The following is a 21,056-nucleotide window of genomic DNA, read 5'->3' as shown; positions in this document are numbered from 1 at the left end:
GCATTTCTGCACTTTGTCACCCCCAGGCTCTTGTCTGTCTCCTTTTGTTTATGACTACTGAAGGATTTTGCATGAAAATGAGGTTTTCTTGGCCTTCTGAGGGCTTGGCTTCCTGCCGCTGTTTCTCACCTGAAGCCATAATTCTCCATTTGTGGCTCAATAACCGGCTCCCGGGTGGCTAATTATGGGCCATATGCTCCTGGGGCTGGTGTGCTGGAAAGGCAGGTTGGCAGGTCTGCATCCTATTCCCGTTTCTCTTTGGGGCTGGCTGGATCCAAACCTCCACAGTGTAGCCCCGGGGCCCCGCAAGACTATTCCTCTTCGGGTAGTCGTGTTCCGTTTTGCAGATGACCCCAGCTGGGCTTAACTGGGCATTCACTTGTCTGCCTGCCAGCATCTCAGTGTTGACCAGTTGGCAAAAATCAACCAAAGGGTAAATGACGTCTGCTGTTTCAATCACCTGCAGGTGAGGTGATGAAGTGGCAAGAGCTTCAGCCTGAAATCCAGGGGAGTTCTCTTCCTTGCTGTGCCGGGAAATCGCTGTTATGACTTTGGAGAAATTTCTTTACCTCTCTGGGTCTTAGTTTTTGTCTTAAAATATAAAAGAAGAAAGTTTGGTTAGATCATGGATTCTAACCAGATTTCTAGGTGTCTGAAAAGATAGTGGGGTGGGGTGGGGGGTCAGGGGCTTTGAAACAGCGTTGGGCTCCCTTTGATTGCAAAAACTCCCAGAAGTGATTGCTGCCTATTCATCTCTGAGGCTCTGTCATTAAGGAGTGTGTGGTACAGAAAATGTAAACAATGAATGTTTGTTGAAGTGGGAAGGACTTTCAGAAAGTCCTAGAAGAATTGTTCTTTGGCCCTACAAACAAAACCCTTCATTTCTTTAGTGATTAGCATTACATTGAAGATGTAAGTTTGTCTCTGCAGACTTGACTCTGTAAATTAAGCAGGAAAGGAATCTTTGAGAAGGGTGCCGGCTGGCGAAAGGACTGATAAAAAGGCTGAAAAGGAGGCGCAAAAAAGGAAAGACCACAGGAGCCACGACCTTCGAGAACCCCGGTGAGTTCCAGTGTTCAAGATGCGAGGTCTACAACCCTAAGTGTACTTACGTTTCTAGGAACAACCCACAACAAAACCAACATCCGTCCTGGTAATTTTCTGGAGAGTGTGGGTGTGTAGCTGTTCATGGAAAATACTTCCCCTTTGCCTTTTCATTAGCTCACATTCTTTGTGCTCCTTTTGTCTCTGGAGTTGTCATGTCACTCGCAGCTGTCCAATATCCGTGGAATAGCCTCCGTATATCTTAATTATTTCTGGCATTGCGACTCCTGCCTTCTCAAGGTAGAATCCGGGAAATTTTCATCCTGAGGTTTGCTTTCAGCCAGGATGACAACAGAGCACCACGGTCCCCATGGTTCGATGAACCTGCTTGAGACCTGGAATCAGAAGTGAGCAATATGAGGCTGTGGTCTGGCAAAGGAAGCTCCGTGTCCTGAAAGAGGCTGCTTGGTTCTTCGGGGGCAGCCACGGGGGAATTTCAGTCATCTGGTCCTGGTCATTTCAGCTACTATAAAGTGCTGGCTGTGAGGTTTATGTTTGAGAATCTTCAATAGTGTGTTTGGACTTGGAAGATGCAGGGTCCATTCCTTGCTCTTCTCAGGGATCTTCTGAGCTGTCTAAAGCCTTTGTGAAGGTCTTTTCGTGCTTCCGTTGGTCCTTCATTGGTGCTAGGTATAAGATCACTAAGAGTTTACCTTTTCATAAGTGGCTGTTTTAGTTCTTGAAAATATGCCGTCAGATAAAAATGAATGAAGGAGATACAAGTACAGAAGAAGAGATAAAGAAGAGAAGGGGAGTTCCTGCGGTGGCTCAGGGGTAACGAGCCCAACTTGTTTCCACGAGGGTGCAGGTTTGATCCCAGGCCTCGCTCAGTGGGTTAAGGATCTGGCGTTGCTCTGAGCTGAGGTGTAGATCGCAGAAGTGGCTTGGAGCCCACATGGCTGTGGCTGTAGCATAGGCCAGTGGCTATAGCTCTGATTCAATGCTTAGCCTGAGAACTTCCATATGCTGCTGCTGTGGCCCTAAAAATCAAAATAAATAAATAAATAGAAAAATGATAAATAAATAAATAAAAACTAAAAAAGACAAAGACGAAGAGAGGAAGAACAATAAGAGAGAAAAGATAAAAGGTTGAAAAGGGCCCCCGGCTAGCCCAGAAATGATCCCCAGTGGGTTAGCTTCTGTGGCAGCCCCCCTCCACTCCAGCCTCATGGTCCCCACTTCCGGTGTCCTTATCCTGTGCTGTCCTTTTCTACATTGAGTCAGGGCTGGCTTGTGTGACCAATAAAATATGGTGGAGGCACCCAAACCTAGGTGATAAAAGGCATGCATCTTCTGCCTTGGGCTCTTGGGCGTTTTCTCTGAAAGAAGCCAGCTGCCACGCTGGAAGGACACCTAAGCAGCTCTGTGGAGAGCTCACATGAAGACAAGCCAGCGGGGTAGTTCCAACTTGCTGGCTGTGTCAGTGAGAATCCTTGGATGACTGGAATTCCCACCAGCAAAGACCTGGGAGAGCCTGAGCCAGAACTGCCCCACCAGGGCACCCTGGATCTACAGAAATGGGAGAGGCAATAAGTGATTCCGGTTGTTCTAAGCCATTAAGGGTCAGGCTACTAGCCACACAGCATTAGCTGCCGGATACAGTTCTCCAGCTGTCCTTCCTTTTGGTAAAGACGTTGTGGTCTCCGAGGTGTAGGGACAGACAGTGGAGATGCTGAACGTCTCTGGTCTTCTGGCTGGTGTTGTTGTTCTGCTTCATCGCTCCACTCGGTTCTCCACTTCGTAGACATTCCTCTTGGGCTCTGGGAGATAATGGAACATTATTTCTGGTTTTCAGTGTTATTGCACCTTTAAATCTCCTGGGTCTATTTTCATAAGTATTTCAATGGGAACCTGAATAAGGATGAATCGAGTGTGGTTATCTTGCAATTCTCTTAACCAGGAAATCAATCCATAGCTGTCTCTAAATGTTTGACTTTGCATTCCATCAGTCCATGTTTTTGAGCACCTATTTCTGAAATACGTTTTCTTCCTTGTTCCTCCAATGTTTACATGTGTCATTGTATTGTTTTATCATATAAGTAATAAAACATACAAAAGTATACATTTACGAACCATGAGATAGGAGTTCCTGTTGTGGGTCCATGGGTTAAGGACCTGAAGTTATCTCTTTGAGGAGATCCCTGGCCTCACTCTGTGGGTTAAGGATCTGGCGTTGCCACAAGTGGCATAGGTCGGAGATGTGGTTGCCGTGGCTGTGGTGAAGGCCGGCAGCTGCAGCTCCGATCTCATCTGACCCCTAACCTGGGAACCTCCATATGCTGCTGGTGCAGCTATAAAAAGAAAAAAAAAAAGAAAGATACTATGAGATAAAAATAAGTAGAAGTTCTAACATTTTCATTTTCTATCCAAATGGTTGTCTTGGGCACTGCTGGTAGATGTGTCCTTTTTCCCATTTTGAAGACCACTGGAGTTCAAAGATTTAGCTTTTTATGTTTTTGTATTATCTGTGTGTTATATTTGAAGGGCAGAGGTTGTGCCCTATTCATCTCTTCTAAAATTATAGAATTGCTGCTCCATTAATGCTTCTTATGATACAGAGTAAATGAAACCATGAATGCATGACTGAATGGAGGATGACATCAGTATTTCAGTGTGAAACTAAATACAAGGAAGCTGAAAAAAAAGAATCACAAAAAAATAACAAGTTGATATGTTAAACATAAAAAATAAAATTTAAACCATTTAACGTAATTTAATTTAATACAATTTAAATTCAAACAATTTAATTTAAAACAGTTCCAAAAGTAAGTTTAAAATTTTAAAAAGTAAAATTATTATTTATTTTTATTTTAAAATTTAAAAAGTAAAATTAATTAAAAGGACTATGTATGTTAAGTAGATGAAGCTTAGGTTGGGTGTCTTTAGCCCCCTGCATACTCTCAGTGGTTGAGCTTTAAACCTGGGTGTGTCTGAGTCCAAAACCACCTTCGCCATTTAAACTCCCCCAAATTACAGAGCTGCGCCCCCTTCCCCCCACCACACTGAGAATCACCTTTGTGCCAGACACACCGGTGGAGAAAAGTTCCTGGATTTATTTCTAAGACAAATTGTGTTCTGTCTTCCTTATTCATCCCGACTGCCCACTGACATACACATGCCCCCAAATCAACCCTCCCATCCCCAGCTCCCGGCGTGCAACAGGCTTCTTCTTTTCCTTCAAGCCGTCTTCCAGGCCCGGCTCTTTGGCAAACAGCCATCACCAGTGACCCCCTTTCTGGTGAGTCCAGATGTGGGGGAGGATTTGCCTTAACTGGCTTGCCTCGCCGGGACTCAGGCTGTCTGGCTTTCCATCTCCTTGCATGCCTTGGAGGGAGGACCCGGGGCGGACACAGTCAGAACCAGCCTGTCAAGTCTCTTTGTTCAGCTGGGTATCTCTCGACCGCGTGTGTCAACCCGCCTCTTCATCCCCATTTAGGCGTCTGAGAGACCCAGTGCGCTGGAATCTGTGTCACCATTTCCCGCCGCAGCCCTGTCCTCCACGCCACTGGATTTTCTGACCTGGGGCTGTGCAAGTAACTGGGAGCCCAGGAGAAGGCTGGGCCGGGGCAGCTTCTCTGAGAATATACAGCTTGGCTCTGCACGCGTGTGCGTGCTTCCGTGTGCTTTTGCCTGTGTGCACGTGGGTATACTTAGGGAGTGACCGGCGGGTATGCTTAGTTGGCTTTAGAAGATCTTAGTTTGACCTCTGCATTCTTTCACTGATGCTGGAACCTTGGCCATGACAGCTTAAATGGGACCAGGGGTGGGAGTTCTTGCTGTTATACTTGGAAAGATACAATTACAGTGGAGAATTATAGTAGACATGCATTCGGTTGCCTTAACGCTGTACACACCGGGGTGGGTTAAGTGAGGCCCCCACATCTTAGTAACTTAAAACGACAAACTTTATTTCTTATTAATGTTGTGTGTCCATCATGGGACATCTCGGCGTCTACCTTACTCTGGGACTCGGGCTGATAGAAAGGCCACCATTCGCCAGCGGCCCTGGTGGAGGGAAAGGAAAGAGCAGGTGCATCTCACACTGCCAGGAAGACTGTTACCCTGAAGTGCCACAATCTCTTCTCCTGTTTGCATGGCCAGAACAAATCGCATGAAAGTTTTCAAGGGGGGCCGGGAAGTGCGATGTTACCATGTGACCGGAAGGAGCGAGAACTGCAATATACACGAACAGGTTTGCGCTGGTGACTGTCACCCTGTCCTTTCCTGATTTCGGAGGATTTTCTAGTGTCTGAGCTCCACTTTTCAAAGAGGGCGGTCAGCAATCCACGGCGGCGGGCAGAATACGGGCCAGAGATGTCCATGGTCCTCTCCCCAGAAACTGACTCTGTCGTTTCCGGCAGGAGGGACCTTGCAGACATGATTACTTGAAGGATCTAGAGATGGCGAGATTATCTGGGATTTTCCAGGTGGCCCAGCGTCATCACAAGGATCCTTACAAGGAAAGAGGGAGGCAGGAGAAACAGAGTCAGAGAAGATGTTGGAGTGACCGAAGCTGAGAACGGTGGCCAGGAACGCAAGCAGCTCTCAGAAGCAGGGGGAGTGGAGGCTTGTTCTGGGCAGAGGGTCTGCAGGTGTCACTTCTCCCTACAGGGTAATGACCCTGAGCAGGTCTCTGTAAAAAGGCTGAATGGGGGTGTGAGATAATAGTTCACTTGCCGTTTATGTTTGCATTCAATCATTTTCCTCTTTTCACCCCATTTAAGACATGTCTAGATTTCTTACCCAATAACGGATCAACAACTACCTTTGGCATCTGTTACAGTGCGTGAGAGACTTTCATTAATGTACTGGCTTCTGATTCCGAGCACAGGGCAAAGAGTTCATCAGAATACTGCTGCCCAGCATTCCTGCTGCGGCTCAGCGGGTTAAGACGCCAACATAGTGTCTGTGAGGATATGGGTTTGATCCCTGGCCTTGCTCAGTGAGTTAAGGATCTGATGTTGCCACAAGCTACGGTGACGGTCACTGATACGGCTTGGATCTGGCATGGCTGTGGCTGGCAGTTGCCGATTTGGACCTCTAGCTCGGGAACTTCCATATGCCACAGGTGCAGCCGTAAAAAGGAAAAAATAAAAAGAATGGTACTGCCATCATTTGACAAGTGGATCTGGTGTGTAACAAACATCTGCAGAATCCCAGTGGCGTAAAGAGGTGGACATTTATCTCCATGTCCATAGATCTTCCTGTTGACAGAATCAAGGCCGGTCCTGGGCTCAGCTGGTGGCTCCGGTTGACCTGCAGGTTGGGCTCAGGTCTGGGTCCTGGGCTAAAGGCTCAGCAGCTCCCCCAGGTGGTGGAAAATCAGAGCACAGAAGCAGGCCCACTGGCAGCCTGATGGCATCCGAGTCTCTGCTCCTGTCCTGACAGCCAATGTCCCCCTGGCTAGAGCGGGGCATGGAGTTAAGCCAAAGCTGGGCTGTGGCGAGTGGGCAGGACGGTGTGACGCGGGGGACCTCATTCAGTCGCCTCAAAACAGAGGAAACGGAGACCAGAGGAATTAAGGTTGTTTTCCTGGATGTCATTGGACTTAAGTCTTCGGAGTCAAGGCTGCTTCTGTATTCATTACCCTTCACTGCCACCGAGGCAGATCTCTGAGAACCTCCAGCAGGTAACCTTCCGTGCGCTAAGATCTCATTTTGTTCTGGCCTGGTCCTCTGTTTCTGGAGGTTTATCTGTTTGCATACCACAGTGTTTGAACAACTCAGCTCCTTCTGGGGAATTCTGTCTCTCCCCAGTCAACTCCATCTCCCTTTCTGAGATGACAGGCCTCTTTCCGAGTCTTCGGCTACTGCACCACAGTGGGAACTCCTAGATATCTTTTTTTCTTTCTCTCTCTCTTTTTTCTTTTCTTTTTTTGCTTTTTAGGGCTGCACCTGCGGCATATGGAAGTTCCCAGACTAGGGATCGAATCAGAGCTACAGCTGCCGACCTACACCACAGCCACATCAATGCGGGATCCAAGTCGCATCTTTGCCCTACACCACAGCTTACAGCAATGCCAGATCCTTAACCTGCTGATCAAGGCCAGGGATCGAACCCTTGTCCTCATGGTTACTAGTCTGGTTTATGATCTGCTGAGCTACAATGGGAACTCCCGGAGATAGCTTAAAGTAAGTCAGTTCCCCGGTGGCCCAGTGGTGAAGGACTTGGCATTGTCACTGCTATGGTGTGGGTTCGATCCTTGGTCCCAGGAATTATTGCATGTTGCGGGTGAGGCCAAAAAAAAAATTACCAGTAGTTTCCAGATTCCCTAATGCTGTTTTGAACCCAGTTTCCCAGGTTAAAAACCCCTGATTTGAAAAAAAGACAGCTCAGTTTCTTTGAAACTTCACTGAAGAAGCACGTTAAAGTTTATAAAGTGCACCCCGTTTCCTTGGAGAGCGTGGGTGTCCTCTCATTTCCGGCAGCCCTTCCTTCCATACCCGCACCTTCTAAGCGCTCTAGGCAGGTGGAAAGGGAGTCCACCCACCTCCGCAGGTGGAGATGGGGTCCAGGGACGCTGAGTGACTTCTGCCGAGATGCACCACCAGGAGGTGGAGGGGCCGGCACTCAGCTCACCCCTCGATTCCGGCTTTAGTCGTCCTTTCCTTCCCGCTGTCTCCCATTTGCCAGTTGGTTATAAATAGCTCAAAGATTTTATTTCCAGCCTCGAAGTGACATGTGCTGTCAGCAACACCACAAAACACTTCATTGATGTTTTTAAGGGGGTAGGGAAGAGGAAATAAGATTGCTTATTTGCCCAAAGCCATGTGCAGTGCAGTGAAATCGGTTGACTCCCCTGGGACTCGCGGCTTTTCCCCGAGTGAATGAATTTGCACATTCGGAACACAGGTGGCCTTCAGGCTGAATGGCCGCAGCCCGCCTCTCTGATTAAGTCCGTCACTGCCGCAGCCCAAGGAAGGCTAGGGGTTGGGGCCCCCCTGCCCAGCTCCCCGCCAAGCCGGGGAAAGCCACGTGAACTGGAGCAGAGGAGTGGGAGGGGCGAGGTGGCTCCCAGCAGCTCTGGAGGCCTTGTCTGAAGGGAATAGCAGTGGCTTTCCTGTCCCTGCCCGTCAGGGCAAAGGCAGGTGGGAGAAGGCGTTGCGCTTCAAGCTGAGATGGTCCCAAACCAGAGGAAAGCACGGCCAAACCTTTGCAATTGCAGAGAGAAGGGCGTGGGTTAGATGGAGGAACACTGGTGTGTGTGGGGGGTTCGATGATACTGTGGGCAGGGGATCCAGGGCTAAGTGAATGGAGCTCTGGACACAACAGGGGAAAGAGGGCTGGGCACAGACACGAAAAGGGCAGGGAGTTCCCCTCGTGGCTCAGTGGACCTGAACCTGGCTAGTATCCATGAGGACGTGGGTTCGATTCCTGTCCCCACTCAGTGGGTTAAGGATCCAGTGTTGCCTTGAGCTGTGGTGTAGGTCACAGACGCAGCTCGGATCCCATGATGCTGTGGCCATGGCATAGGCCGGCGGCTACAGCTCCGATTTGACCCCCAGCCTGGGAACCTCCATGTGCCATAGGTGCAAAGGGCAGGAAAGTAACTTAGTATTATGAGCTGAGCTTCAGACACACAGGATGGTAAATGAAGAAGCATGTTTGAGCCTCATGCATAGCCTACGATGCTCCTCCTTGGTCTGAACCGCCAGGAACAGCCAGAAATTATCCTGTGTCTTACACACTCCGCAATTCCTGCGCTGCCTCTGCACGACTCCCCGAAATGGAAATCACTGTTGTTGGGCCCGTTTAGTGGATGACAGAATCGGGACGTGATGAGGCCATGTCGTTTGCTTGGGGACACACAGTGGCCTGTGGTTGAGCCTGGCAATGTGGCCTCAGAGTCGATCTCGTGCACCTCTTGGCCCTATTGCTTCAGTGAGCAGCGCTTCGACTAGAGCAAGCTCCCATCGCTAGAGGGGAAGGAACCCGGGAGAGAGAAGGAGCCAGAAGGAGGCTGTTGGCCCCAGTGTCCGGCCATGAGCCTGGCTGAGGTCGCCTGTCTGCGAAAGAGAAACAAAGTGCGGCAAAGGAGAGGGGACAGTGACACCCCTGCTGAGGGCTGACCCTGCCTCTGATCCCTTTGGGCTCCTCCTCAAAGGGAGAGGCATGAGAGCTAATTGGTGCCCTGATCTTTCGACTCAACCTCAAAGCGGGCGGTGCCCTTATTTGCCTTCTTCACAGCTGTGTCCTCGCTGAGAGCCTGGCTCCTCACAGGGGCTCAGAAAGTCCATGTGGAATAAATGTGGAAAGTAACTGGCCCCATGTCAAGCACCATCATTTCAAGGTTTTTTTAATGTATTTTTTTTTTGTGTGTGTGTTCAGGTTTATAGCAAAGTGAATCAGTTATACGTGAACATATATCCATTCTTTTTTCCCATATAGGCTGAGCCGACCTCCCTGTGCTGTACACTAGGTCTGCGTTAGTTACCTCTTTTATTTTATTTTCATTTTTATTTTTTTGCTTTTTAGGGCTGTACCCAGACTAGGGGTTAAATTGGAGCTGTAGCTGCCAGCCTGCACCACAGCCACAGCAACGCAGGACCCGAGCCACATCTGCGACCTACACCACAGCTCGTGGCGACACAGGATCCTTAACCCACTGAGTAAGGCCAGGGATTGAACCTGCAACCTCATGGATGCTAGTCAGATTCATTAACTGCTGAGCCATGACAGGAACTCCAATTCCCTCTTTTATATATAGTAGTTGCTTGTGTTTCCTCCATCCTTCTCAGTTTATCCTTCCCAGCCATGGTTTCCCCTTTGGTAACCCTAAGTTTGATATCAAAGTCTGTGAGTTTGTTTCTGTTTCATAAATAAGTTCTTTTGTATCATTTTTATTAGATTCCACGTGTAAGTGATGGCGTCTGATATTTGTCTTTTTTTGATGCTTGTCTTTCTCTGTCTGACTTACTTCACTTAATATGATAATGTCTATGTCCATCCACGTTGCTGCAAATGGCATTCCATTCTTTTTTAAGGCTGAGTAATATTCCATTTTGTATATGCATCACATCTCCTTTATCCATTTCTCTGTCGATGGACATTTAGCTTGCTTCCACTGCTTGGCTATTATAAATAACACTGCAATGAACAATGGGGTGCGTGTATCTTTTCGAATTATGTTTTTTTTTCTTTTTCTGGATATATGCCCATGAGTGGAATTGCTGGCCCATAAGGTAGTCCTATGGAACCTCCATACTATTCCCCATAAGTGGTTGTACCAATTTACGTTCCCACCAAGAGTACAGGAGGGTTCCCTTTTCTCCACACCCTCTCCAACATTTATTGTTTGTAGACTTTTTAAAATTTATTTTTATTTTCATTTATTTTATATGATAAATATATTTATTTATATGATATATATATATTTATTTATTTGTCTTTTAGGGCTGCACCTGAGGCATATGGAGGTTATCAGGCTAGGGGCTGAATTGGAGCTACAGTTGCCGGCCTACACCACAGTCAGAGCACCACAGGATCTGAGCCGTGTCTATGACCTACACCACAGCTCACGGCAACCACCGGATCCTTAACCCACTGAGCAAGGCCAGGGATGGAACCCGCATCCTCATGGTTCCTAGTCGGGTCCGTTAACCACTGAGCCACAACGGGAACTCCTGTTTGTAGACTTTCTGATGATGGCCATTCCGACTGGTGTGAGGTGACCATCATTTAAATGTACGTCTATTTGCCCTGAGATGAGTAAGCTGGATACACTTGTTTCCGTGCCTTCAAGATGGTAGGAATCGATCAAATTTAGATCCATATACCTGAGTGGAACAGCCTGTTGGGAACCAGTCCTACTGCACCCATCATGGCTGGGGGAGGAGGTGATGGCATTTCTTATTCAACTCAACGTGCGTCTGCTGGGCTCTGACCATGTGCCCAGCACTGCATTTGGTGCCCAGTGACACCAAAGACATAGAAGATGGCATCAATCACCTCAGCCTTTGAGAAGTGTCTCCTGTAGACATGGAGATAAGGTGACATCTTAAGGAATCTTTCTTTCCTCAAGTGTGAAATGTGGAGCTTGGATTGTACCAGATGTGTCTTCTTACTAACAGGTCTGCTGGGCTTAGAACAGAGCCTGGCCCACAGCGCGTGCCTCGGAGGGTTTGCTATACTGCTGCTCAGTCCGGTTTCTCCCGCATGAGGTGGTGGTGGGGAGGGGAGAGAGGCAGCTCTCAGCATGTCGCAGGCACTTCGGATGGAGTTTGCTGCTATTAGTATTTATTTTTATTTTACAGATGCTTCTCATTATGTCTGAGACCTGACCTTGGCTTCCCAGGGGTCCCAAGTTCACTCCTTTCCCGTTCTCACCTGCCTCTCTCTGCCCCAGCTTAGCAGCTCAGCCCCCTCAGCTCAGCCTCAGGCACCCCTTCCGCACCTCGGTGTGGTGGAGCGTGTGGATGGAGGGCTGAGAGGATCAGGATTGGGGAAGGACGTGGAAAGTGGGGAGGGAGTGTGGACGGAGACACGTGTCCGATTGTGCAGTGGTGTGGACGACGATGCTTCATGTTCTCCTGCTGTGTGACCCGAGCCAAGTTATCTACCTCTCTGAGCCTCAATTCTGCTTGGAATCTGAAGAGGGGTCAGTCATACCTATGGCCTGGGGTGGTTGCAGGAATTAAGCAAGAGTGACAAGGCTAGGTGTCAAGCCTTGTTTCTATCACCACCCCTCCATTTGCCCCCCTTCCCATGAGGAAGAAGAGGGGGAGACAGGTGTGGAGGCTGGGACCCTGGGACTAAAGGAGGCAGGTGATGTTTGGGAGGTGCCACTCCTTGCAGTGGTCTCGGCAAAGTTGTTTTACTGCCCTGAATGCAGTTCCTTATTTGAAACATGGCTCTGATCATCCTTTGCTTGTTGTTTTCTTGCAGGACTGGGTGGATCAAGGTGCCCAGTGAATGAGAAGATGCGCTGGAAAACTCCACGCAGGATGCACGTGTGAGGTCGTTATGGTCGCTGCTGCTGTTGAGATCTGTTTATTTGTTTGGTCCAGCACGCTTTCCCTTTCTTTTCAGTAACATCGCCCCACCTTCCCTTCCCACGACTTCTCCTCATTGTTCCCAGTTCCCGAGGTTTGAGCTAAGTTACTCTCACTCTCCTGGTTTCAAGAGGGACTGACATCTGGCTGATTATCAAATTCTATTTCTCTGAACCTAACAAGTGACTTGGGGATGCATGGGTCACAAGTCAGTCTGATGAAATGTGACCCTATGCTGGACCAATCAGGAGGGGGGATATTCTGCTGTGATTATAAGATGCAAAGGTCCTTAGGGAGGAGGTTTGAGGTGCTGGGTAGTCATGGTGGCTCTGGAATCAAACTGGGTTCTTATTTCAACTGTCATTTATTAGTTCTGTGACTTTGGGCAAGTTACTCTACCTCTCTGTGCCTCAATTTTGCCATCTATGAAAAGGGGTTAAAATATCACCTACCTTATAGTGTTGTCGAGAGTTTTAAATGACTGAATGTTTACTTAAAATATGGTCAGGGTGAAGTATGCACTTAATATCATTTGTTTAGGTTAGTTTGGAACTGCCAATAGTAACAATGAGAAGAGGGTCTGGGAACTTCTCTGGTGATGCAGCAGATTAAGGATCCTGTGTTGCCACTGCTGTGGCTTGGGTTGCTGCTGTGGCATGGGTTTGATCCCTGGCCCAGGAACCTCCTCATGCCATGGAAGTGGCAAATAAAAAAAGAAGAAGGCCTGTCTGGTGTTGGAGCCAGTACAGGTCTGCGACAAGGAGAGGCTGAGTCCTCATATTATCACTCGAGCACCTGGATCCATCCATACCGGAAGCCCAGCCTGTAGAATTTCTTTTTTTTTTTTTTGTCTTTTGTCTTTTTGTTGTTGTTGTTGTTGCTATTTCTTGGGCCGCTCCCGCGGCATATGGAGGTTCCCAGGCTAGGGGTTGAATCGGAGCTGTAGCCACCGGCCTACGCCAGAGCCACAGCAACGTGGGATCCGAGCCGCGTCTGCAACCTACACCACAGCTCACGGCAACGCCGGATCGTTAACCCACTGAGCAAGGGCAGGGACCGAACCCGCAACCTCATGGTTCCTAGTCGGATTCGTTAACCACTGCGCCACGACGGGAACTCCTAGAATTTCTTATTTAAGCTGATGAGAGTTGATTTTCTATTACTTGCAAACAAGAGACTTAACTGTGATAACAATTATTTCCACATAAAAAAGACAGATTGTTGCTAGCACATTCAAACGTTTCCCTTCATCTTCAGGCTAAGAACTCTTTGGCTAAAGCCCCAAGAGTTCATGACCCGGCCCCTGCTTAACTCATTGGCTTCCCTTTTCTCTGTCTCCACCTGTCCTTACGTTTATAGGCAGTTCCTACTCATGGGAATGCCCTTCCCCACTGGGCTGCCTCTTCCGCAGATGGTTTTGCTTTGAGAAGCTCTCGTCAGCCCTTTGGAGAGTCGATCAGGCTCCCTTCCTCTATCTTTGCCTAATAGGCACGTGTCCCAGCAAAGGATCTTTACCTTTATCCCAACAGCGAGATCTCCTTGAGGGCAGGGACTGCTGAGCTATGAATCATTAGCTCCAAATCCCCAGGGTCTGCCACCTGCCTAGAAGGTACTCCGTGTGCATTCACGCGTGCCCTCAAACCACCCGAGTGGGAACAAGAGATGAACGACGAAGGCAAAGTGACAGCATTTGGATGTGCTAAGAACCCCTAATGCGATCTGTTTAAAAAACAACAAGGCTTTAGGGTGCCAGAGAAGCTCCGCTGCTGAAGGTCCTGTTGGCTATTCTCTCGTGGCTGTTTGGCCATGTCGCTGATGATGAGGCCAGCTTCCACCTGACAGGTGCTTGATTTAATAAAACCCCCAGACTCGTATCAGCCCTGACATGCCCAGGAAATAAGACGGCAAATTAGAGAGATGGGAACTCCACTCTGCTGCAAGCCAAGATTTAAAAGGTCCTCGCAGCCCTTATTTATGGAGTTTGGGTTTCCCTTTAACCCTTCAGTGAGAATGGGATGGCTTGCTGGCCTTAAATACTAATGAATTTGGGGCTGTGTTCTGCCTCCTGGCATGAAGGGCTTAATAAATGTTCCCGTCTTTCTACAGGGAAACATCTCTCTCTGCTAATTGCTGTCAGCATCCATCAAGATCACCGCCCGCGAGAGCTGCAGTCCCAGCCAGAGGGGCCTTTGGGCGGGGCTGAGCTCCATCACCAGGAAGCCAGGGGCCCATAAGGGGCTGCACATGCTGAGCATCTCCACTGGGAGGCACCAAGGAGGCACACACAGCAGGAGTCTGGACCAGCAACTCATAGACTATGTACCTTGGAGCCACCGGCCCCTGGAGAGGCCTGAGCAACCACCAGAGGGGTCTGGAAAGACTGAGCTACAACGTGTCAGAGTCCATCAGCCCTGCTTTCTCTCCTCTATGCCCTAAAGATTTTGTCAAAGGAGTTCTTCTGATCTGAAAAGAAAGATTTGAAAACCACAGGTCAATGAGTTCCCATTGTGGCTCAGCAGTAACAAACCCGACTCACATCCATGAGGATGCAGGTTTGATCCTGGCCTTGCCCAGTGAGTTAGGAATCCGGCGTTGCCATCAGCTGTGGTGTAGCTTGCAGATGAGGCTCAGGTCCCGCATTGCTGCGGCTGAGGCACAGGCCGGCAGCTGTAGCTCCGTTTTGACCCCTAGCCTGGGAATGTCCATATGCTGCTGGTGCGGCCCTAAAAAGAAAACAAAGAAAGAAAAGAAAACCACAGATGGAGTCTAATCTTCACCTTTACCAGTCTAGGGGCCAAGAGGTAGTGAGGCAGGTGAGGAGGGAGGTTGCTGCAAGGTCAAGGAGAAAGTCAAGTTCAGATCTGGGCCCCAAATCAAGTCTCCTGATTGCCCAGGCAGCATTTCTGAGTTTCTGTTTGTTTGGCTTTAATTTTCCACATCCCAAACCCATCTGTTTTATACCTTCACCACCCCTGTATGTCAATCTTAGAGATTGTGGGGCGGGGGTGAGGGGGTGTGAGCATCCAAAGGGCAGGGCAGGGCAGGTCACACATGCTGGTCATTGGTGGGGAACTTCAATAATAAACAGTATTATAATAAATAGGAGTTTCCCCTGGGGCTCAGTGGTAATGAATCCAACTAGTATCTATGAGGACGTGGGTTCCATCCCTGGCCTTGCTCAGTGGGTTAAGAATCCGGCATTGCTATGAGCTGTGGGGTAGGTCACAGACGAGTCTCGGATCTGGCATGGCTGTGGCTGTGGTGTAGACCGGCAGCTGCAGCTCTGATTTGACCCGTAGCCTGGAAACTGTCATATGTTCCAGGTGTGGCCTTAAAATAAATAAATAAATGATATTATAATAAATATGAGATGATAATACCTACGATTTATTTGGTGACTATTTGCTGATTGCCTGTTAAGTGCTAAGGGTACAGGTTGTGGTCTTAGAGAGTATCATAGGCCAGTGGAGGAAGGATGAGGAAACAAGTAAACAGAGAAATAAAATAACTACAAGCTTCGTTTCATGCAATGAAAGAAGCATGCACTGTGACCAAGTGTTGGGGGGGCAGAGTGGTGGGTGACACACTTCACAGGGTGATCACGGGAAGGCTTTCTCAGAGAAGGGGGTGTTTGGCTTGGGGATTCAAGAGTGAGACGTCAGGCAGCTGAGAGCCAGGAAACGGGTTGGGGCAGAGCCTCCAGGCCGACCCGCTGCCACCTGGCAGGAGCATGTGTAACCTACTGGCCTCTGGGCTCCTTGACGTCTTCCCCCAGTGGTTTCCCCAGCCACCTCCAGCCTCTCACCTGAGGGCTGTCTCTGACACCTCCACTGAGCTCCCGTTGTCGCTCATCGATAACGAACCTGACTAGCATCCATGAGGATTTGGGTTCGATCCCTGACCTCACTCAGTGGGTTAAGGATGCATCATGGGCTTAAGCTAGTGTAGGTTGCAGACATGGCTCGGATCCCGTGTTGCTGGGGCTGTGGTGGAGGCTGGCAGCTACAGCTCTGATACAACCCCTAGCCTGGGAACCTCCATATGCCACGGGCATGGCCCTAAAAAGCAAAAAAAAAAAAAAAAAAAAGAGAGAGAGAGAGACATGTTCTCTGGGTACCACCGCCCATCCTTCTAGACTGCCCAGTAGGGTCCCAGCACCAAAATGGCATCAATCAGAAGCCCTCAGTTTGGGAATCCTTGCTTTATCTGTGTCTACCTTCATTTCCTCCTGTTTCAATGGATGATGCTCCCTGCTTCTGTCAGAGGGACACTCCCACTTGTGGTCTGCGATGCAGGTTTTTGCTCCTGTATCGGAATGATTCATTTCGTAGCACCTCCAGCCTTCAGCGTGGCGCCTGCTAACTTCACCGCTTTCCTCTGCCCTCTGTCCTAGGGTCACGTCTTCAATGTCCTTTTACTTTCTCATCTCCCATTCTCTCTTCTGCCACCACTCTTTGGGCTGAAGAGACCCCCGTCGGCTGCAGCAACGGCTTTGTCAGGTCATCATTCACCTCCAAGCTGGCAAGGTGGAGGGTCTCTTCCTTGTCATCACATCTGTTTCCTAGTCACATGGCTCGTTCTTTTGGCTTCCCTTCCAAGGCTTCGTCCAGCTCCCGCTCTTCCCTCCAGAGCTGTGTCTAAGCCTTCTCTGCTGGATGCCCTCCCCTGCCCTAGGTCGGAGTGTTAGGTCAGCCCAAGCTCCATTCTGGGTCCCTTTTTCCTTCGTTACCTGCCTGCTCTCCTTAGGTGACTTCGTCCATTGCCATGGCTTTAAATACCATCTTCATGATAATGACTTCCAAATTTCTATCTCCAGCACTAACATCCTGAAGCTGCAGACTCATATATCCTGCAACCTGACATCTCTACTTAGATGACTAATGGGCGTCTCAACTTAATACATCAAAAGAAGTCTTAATTTTCTCACCTTCCCTCCAAAGGTGTTCCTCCCTTACTCTTCGCCATCTTGGTAAATGTCACCGTCTTCTCCCCACTCGCACAAACCCAGGTCCCAGGACTCATCTTTCACTCATCAAAGCACTGAACCCCCACATTCAGCCTACCAGCGAGATCCGAGGGTGCGTTTCTGAAGACGGATTCTGAATCTATCCACTTCTCTGCATCTCCCCTGCTGCTGCCAATGCCCCAAATGCCATATTTCTCCCATCAGCTTTCATGACTGTCTACCCACTGGCCTCTGGGCTGCCAGGCTGATGTCCTAGAATCTGTTTTTGTTTGTTTCTTTGTTTTTTTAGCTGCTCTCTTGGCAGGTGGAATTTCCCAAGCCAGGGGTTGAACTCACCACAGCAGCAACTTGAGACACCGCAGTGACAACACTGATCCTTAACCTGCTGAGCCACTGGGGGACTCCCCAGAATCTATTCTTGACACAGCAGACTGAGTGCTCCTTGAAAACTGTAAGTCAGATCTCATCACTCATCAACTTAAGAACCTTCAAAAATTCCCAGTTGCACCGGTATTTAAACTATTTGCCCTGCCTAACATGTGAGCTGGCCCCCTGCCTATGACGATAAAGCTCTGCCTTCCTCTCATACTGCGCTTGTTTTCTCTGCAGTGTATTTGGTCCACTCTGGCCTTTGCTCTTCCCTCCCTCCATCCTTCCTTCTTTCCTTCCCTCCTTCCTTCTTTCCATCCTTCCTTCCTTTTTCCCTCTATCCCTACCTCCCTTCTCTGAACCTCAAGCCCGTTTCTGCCTGAGAACCTGTGTTTGTTTTCTCTTGCTGCGTAACAAGCAGGCAGAAGCTTACCAGCATGTGCAGTGGCTCCATCAAGGTGGCTGTCTCTCTCTCTCCTTGTTCCCAATTTGTCATAGGGAATCAGCCATCTCAGGGGTGTTGGGTGGAGAACAGGGGATAGCTTAATGAAGAGAGCTGAGAGAGAGGAGAATAAAGACATCCAGAACCTTTGTCCTGCCCCAGTCTCTTCAGCAGAAGTCACTCTATGACTGATCAGGAGCCGGAAGTCCTGAGGCTCCGAGGACAAAAGGAAATAGAAATGTTACATAAGGATAACAGCCCCGGTCTGAAAGCTCCACGGTTTGGAATCGCTCTTACCCTGTAATTGTCACCAGGCTGTGTCAGCGCCGGAGGCAGTGAGTCACATTGCAGGGGCTGATGGCAGGAGGGATGTCACGTCTCTGGGGAGGGTCGCAGGCAGGTCAGCCCGGAAGGGGAGACGGCCGCTTCTGCTGCAGGCTCAGCTCCGTGCTGCCTGCTGGCTGCTGGCAGGGCCGGCAACCGCGTGGGGAGAGACGGGACCTTCTCTCTCCTTCCGTTTTTCTAGGCATTCCCAGGTACTGCCAGCTGCCCTTGAGCATGGGGCAAAGTGCTTCAGAGCCCCGAGGAGAGTCCTCTTGTGAAGAATTTCAGGTTTGGGGTTGAGAATAAAAAGTACACAGAAGCTGGGGACGGGAGTGGGGGTGCACTCCAAGAGATGAACAGAGTCTGGCTGCGTGGGAGGGTCCCCTCCCCTCTGGGTGGGTTAGAAAACGGAGGTCAGTGCCCTCTGTCTGCTCCCTTGTAGGTAAGAAACAAATGCAAAGAAAAAATGAGGTATGACCACACACCAGTCAGAATGGCCATCATTAAAAAGACTGCAAGTAAAGGCTGGAGAGGGTGTGGAGAAAAGGGAACCCTCCCACACTGTTGCTGGGAAAGTAAATTGGTGCAACCACTATGGAAAACAGTATGGACGTTCCTCAAGAACTAAAAACAGAAATACCATGTGATCCAGCAGTCCCACTCCTGGGCATATATACAGAGAAATGTCTATTTCAAAAAGATACATGCACTCCAGTGTCCATAGCAGCACTCTTTACAACAGCCAAGACATGGAAGCAACCTAAGTGTCCATCGACGGAGGAATGAATAAAGAAGATGTGGTACATATTACTCACCCATAAAGAAAGAATAAACTATTGCCCTTTGCAGTATAACATGGTTGGACCTTAGATTACCATACTAAGTCAAGTTAAGTCAGACAGAAAAAGACAAATATCTAATGATATCACTTATATGAGGAATCTAAAAAAACCCGAATCCAAGTCTGCTTCTTTACAAAACAGAAACAGACTCACAGACATAGAAAACAAACTTATGGTTACCAAAGGGGAAACCACGGTTGGGAGGAATAAAATGAGGAGGAGTGTGGGATTAACAGATGCACACTACCATCTAAAAAAGAGAGAACCAGCAAGGATTCACCGTATAGCACCAGAGAACTCTATGTAATGTCTTCTAATTCACTCTAACAGAGAATACCTGAAGGTGAACACCTGAAGCTAACACAACATTGTAAACCAACTACATAAAAAATAATAACTGCAAAAAGGCACAGACTTTGCAGTGACGACCAGTGTTTGAGTCATGACTTTGGGCAGCATAGTTCATCTGAGTCTCAGTTCCTCATCTGTAAAATGGGGATGCTCACGGCCGGGGCTGGAGCGTTAAATCAGATTGAGAGCTGTGTAAACCACCGTTTGGACTTTGGGTGTCAATATTTTCTAAACAGAGGACATCCGGTGATGCTGGTGAGCTCTGAGGAAGCTCCTGGGTGAGGGATGTGTCCTGATTTGGGGGTTTCACAGACAGGCACTGGGTACCGGTGAAGGGAAATGCAGAGCAGCTCCAGTGATCCAGAGGCTACCCTTTGGTTGAAACTTCTCAGGAATCCTCTGGTTATTACCGCTGTGGAGACCGCTGCTTGGAGGGTTCTGGGCATCTTCCCTCCTCTCTCGGAGCTGCACTGGATGGTTCTTGCCCTCTGGCTTCTGATTGGGCGTGTCAGTGGAGGGCACCACAGGTGGGCAGCTGGGAGGGGAGCCAATCTCTGGGGCCCTTTTCCTCCCAGTCCTTCCAGCTTGAGACTGGCCCCTTCCTGCCACTGGTCCTTTAGGTTCCCTCGAATCCCGCCCTTCCCTTCGGAATAGTTCTGTTCATCTCTCCCCATGGTGCTCCTTTTAAACATGCTCCCTGCTCCCTGCCAGGAGGCCAAACCCAAGAAATTGGTCCAGGTGGCTAGAAGAGATGGGGCTGGGATTGGGTTCAATCCACTTGAAGCTCATGCTCCCTCCCTGACATGGTGGGTCTCGTGTCTGTGCCCCGCCTGGGCAGCCGTCAGTGGGCTGATTAGCGGGAGAAGATGCCTGTCCCCAGGAGTCTCCTTGTCTATTTCCGACATGTCCTTAGGTCCAATCAGGGGAGGGAAAAATCATCCATCAGGGGAAAGAGGCGACTTAGATGGGATGCCGTGAGTGTGACAGACGGCCTGCCACTCGGGGCCTGCCCTGCCTCTCGTCCGTAAACACGCTCCTTCCTCAGGAGGCTGCGGAGGTCGGAGATGGGAATTCCCTGGGGGTCCATCCAGCGTCCGCCAGCTGTGGGCATCCTCAGCCGTGATAGACAGAGGGCCCTGTGTAGCCAGCTGACCTTTGCAGCGACGGAGCTTCAGCGGGTGCAAGACCCCCGTCCTCCTGACTTCCCTGCCTGGGTGGGCGTCCTGCACTGAGGCATTACCAGCAGGCAGGGCCCTGGCCGAGGGAGCCCAGCCTGAGCGGGGAAGCCCAGGGAAGGACAGGAGGGCCATGCTGGGCATCTGGTGGGGACTCGGGGCCCCAGCTCAAGGTCTCTTTGGAGGCCCAGGGCCCCCCGGGGCAGGGCCAGCAGATCAGGAAAGCCCCAGGAGGAAGAACCGGGACTCACCACTCTCTCTGGTTATGTGAACAGATGTCTTTGCCCCTCTGGGAACAGTCCCTGGACACAGGAGAAGGAACGGCGATTTTAAGGGCTTTGGGGAAAACTAGCACCACCTGGTGATGTTGGCAAAAATGGATCTACTTTTTCAGGATATGTTTTCTCCCTACTTTGGAGGAAACGAACTTTGATATAGAAAACATAAAGTTACTTTATTTAGTTTCTTTTTTGGCTGTACCTGGAACATGAA

General features: G+C 49.4%; 1 long non-coding RNA gene across 1 annotated transcript; it reads left to right on the top strand.

Annotated features, from left to right (window-relative positions):
- LOC110260215 lies at positions 800 to 14,616 on the top strand. The gene is made up of 3 exons (XR_002343064.1): positions 800 to 1,062; positions 11,989 to 12,060; positions 14,202 to 14,616. It is a non-coding gene; the product is annotated as an uncharacterized LOC110260215 (long non-coding RNA).

The sequence above is a fragment of the Sus scrofa genome, chromosome 4, assembly GCF_000003025.6.
Source record: "Sus scrofa isolate TJ Tabasco breed Duroc chromosome 4, Sscrofa11.1, whole genome shotgun sequence".
NCBI classification, from domain to species: Eukaryota; Metazoa; Chordata; class Mammalia; order Artiodactyla; family Suidae; genus Sus; species Sus scrofa.
The sequence above is the reverse complement of the archived record's forward strand: the minus strand, read 5'-3'. Positions and strand labels throughout refer to the sequence as shown.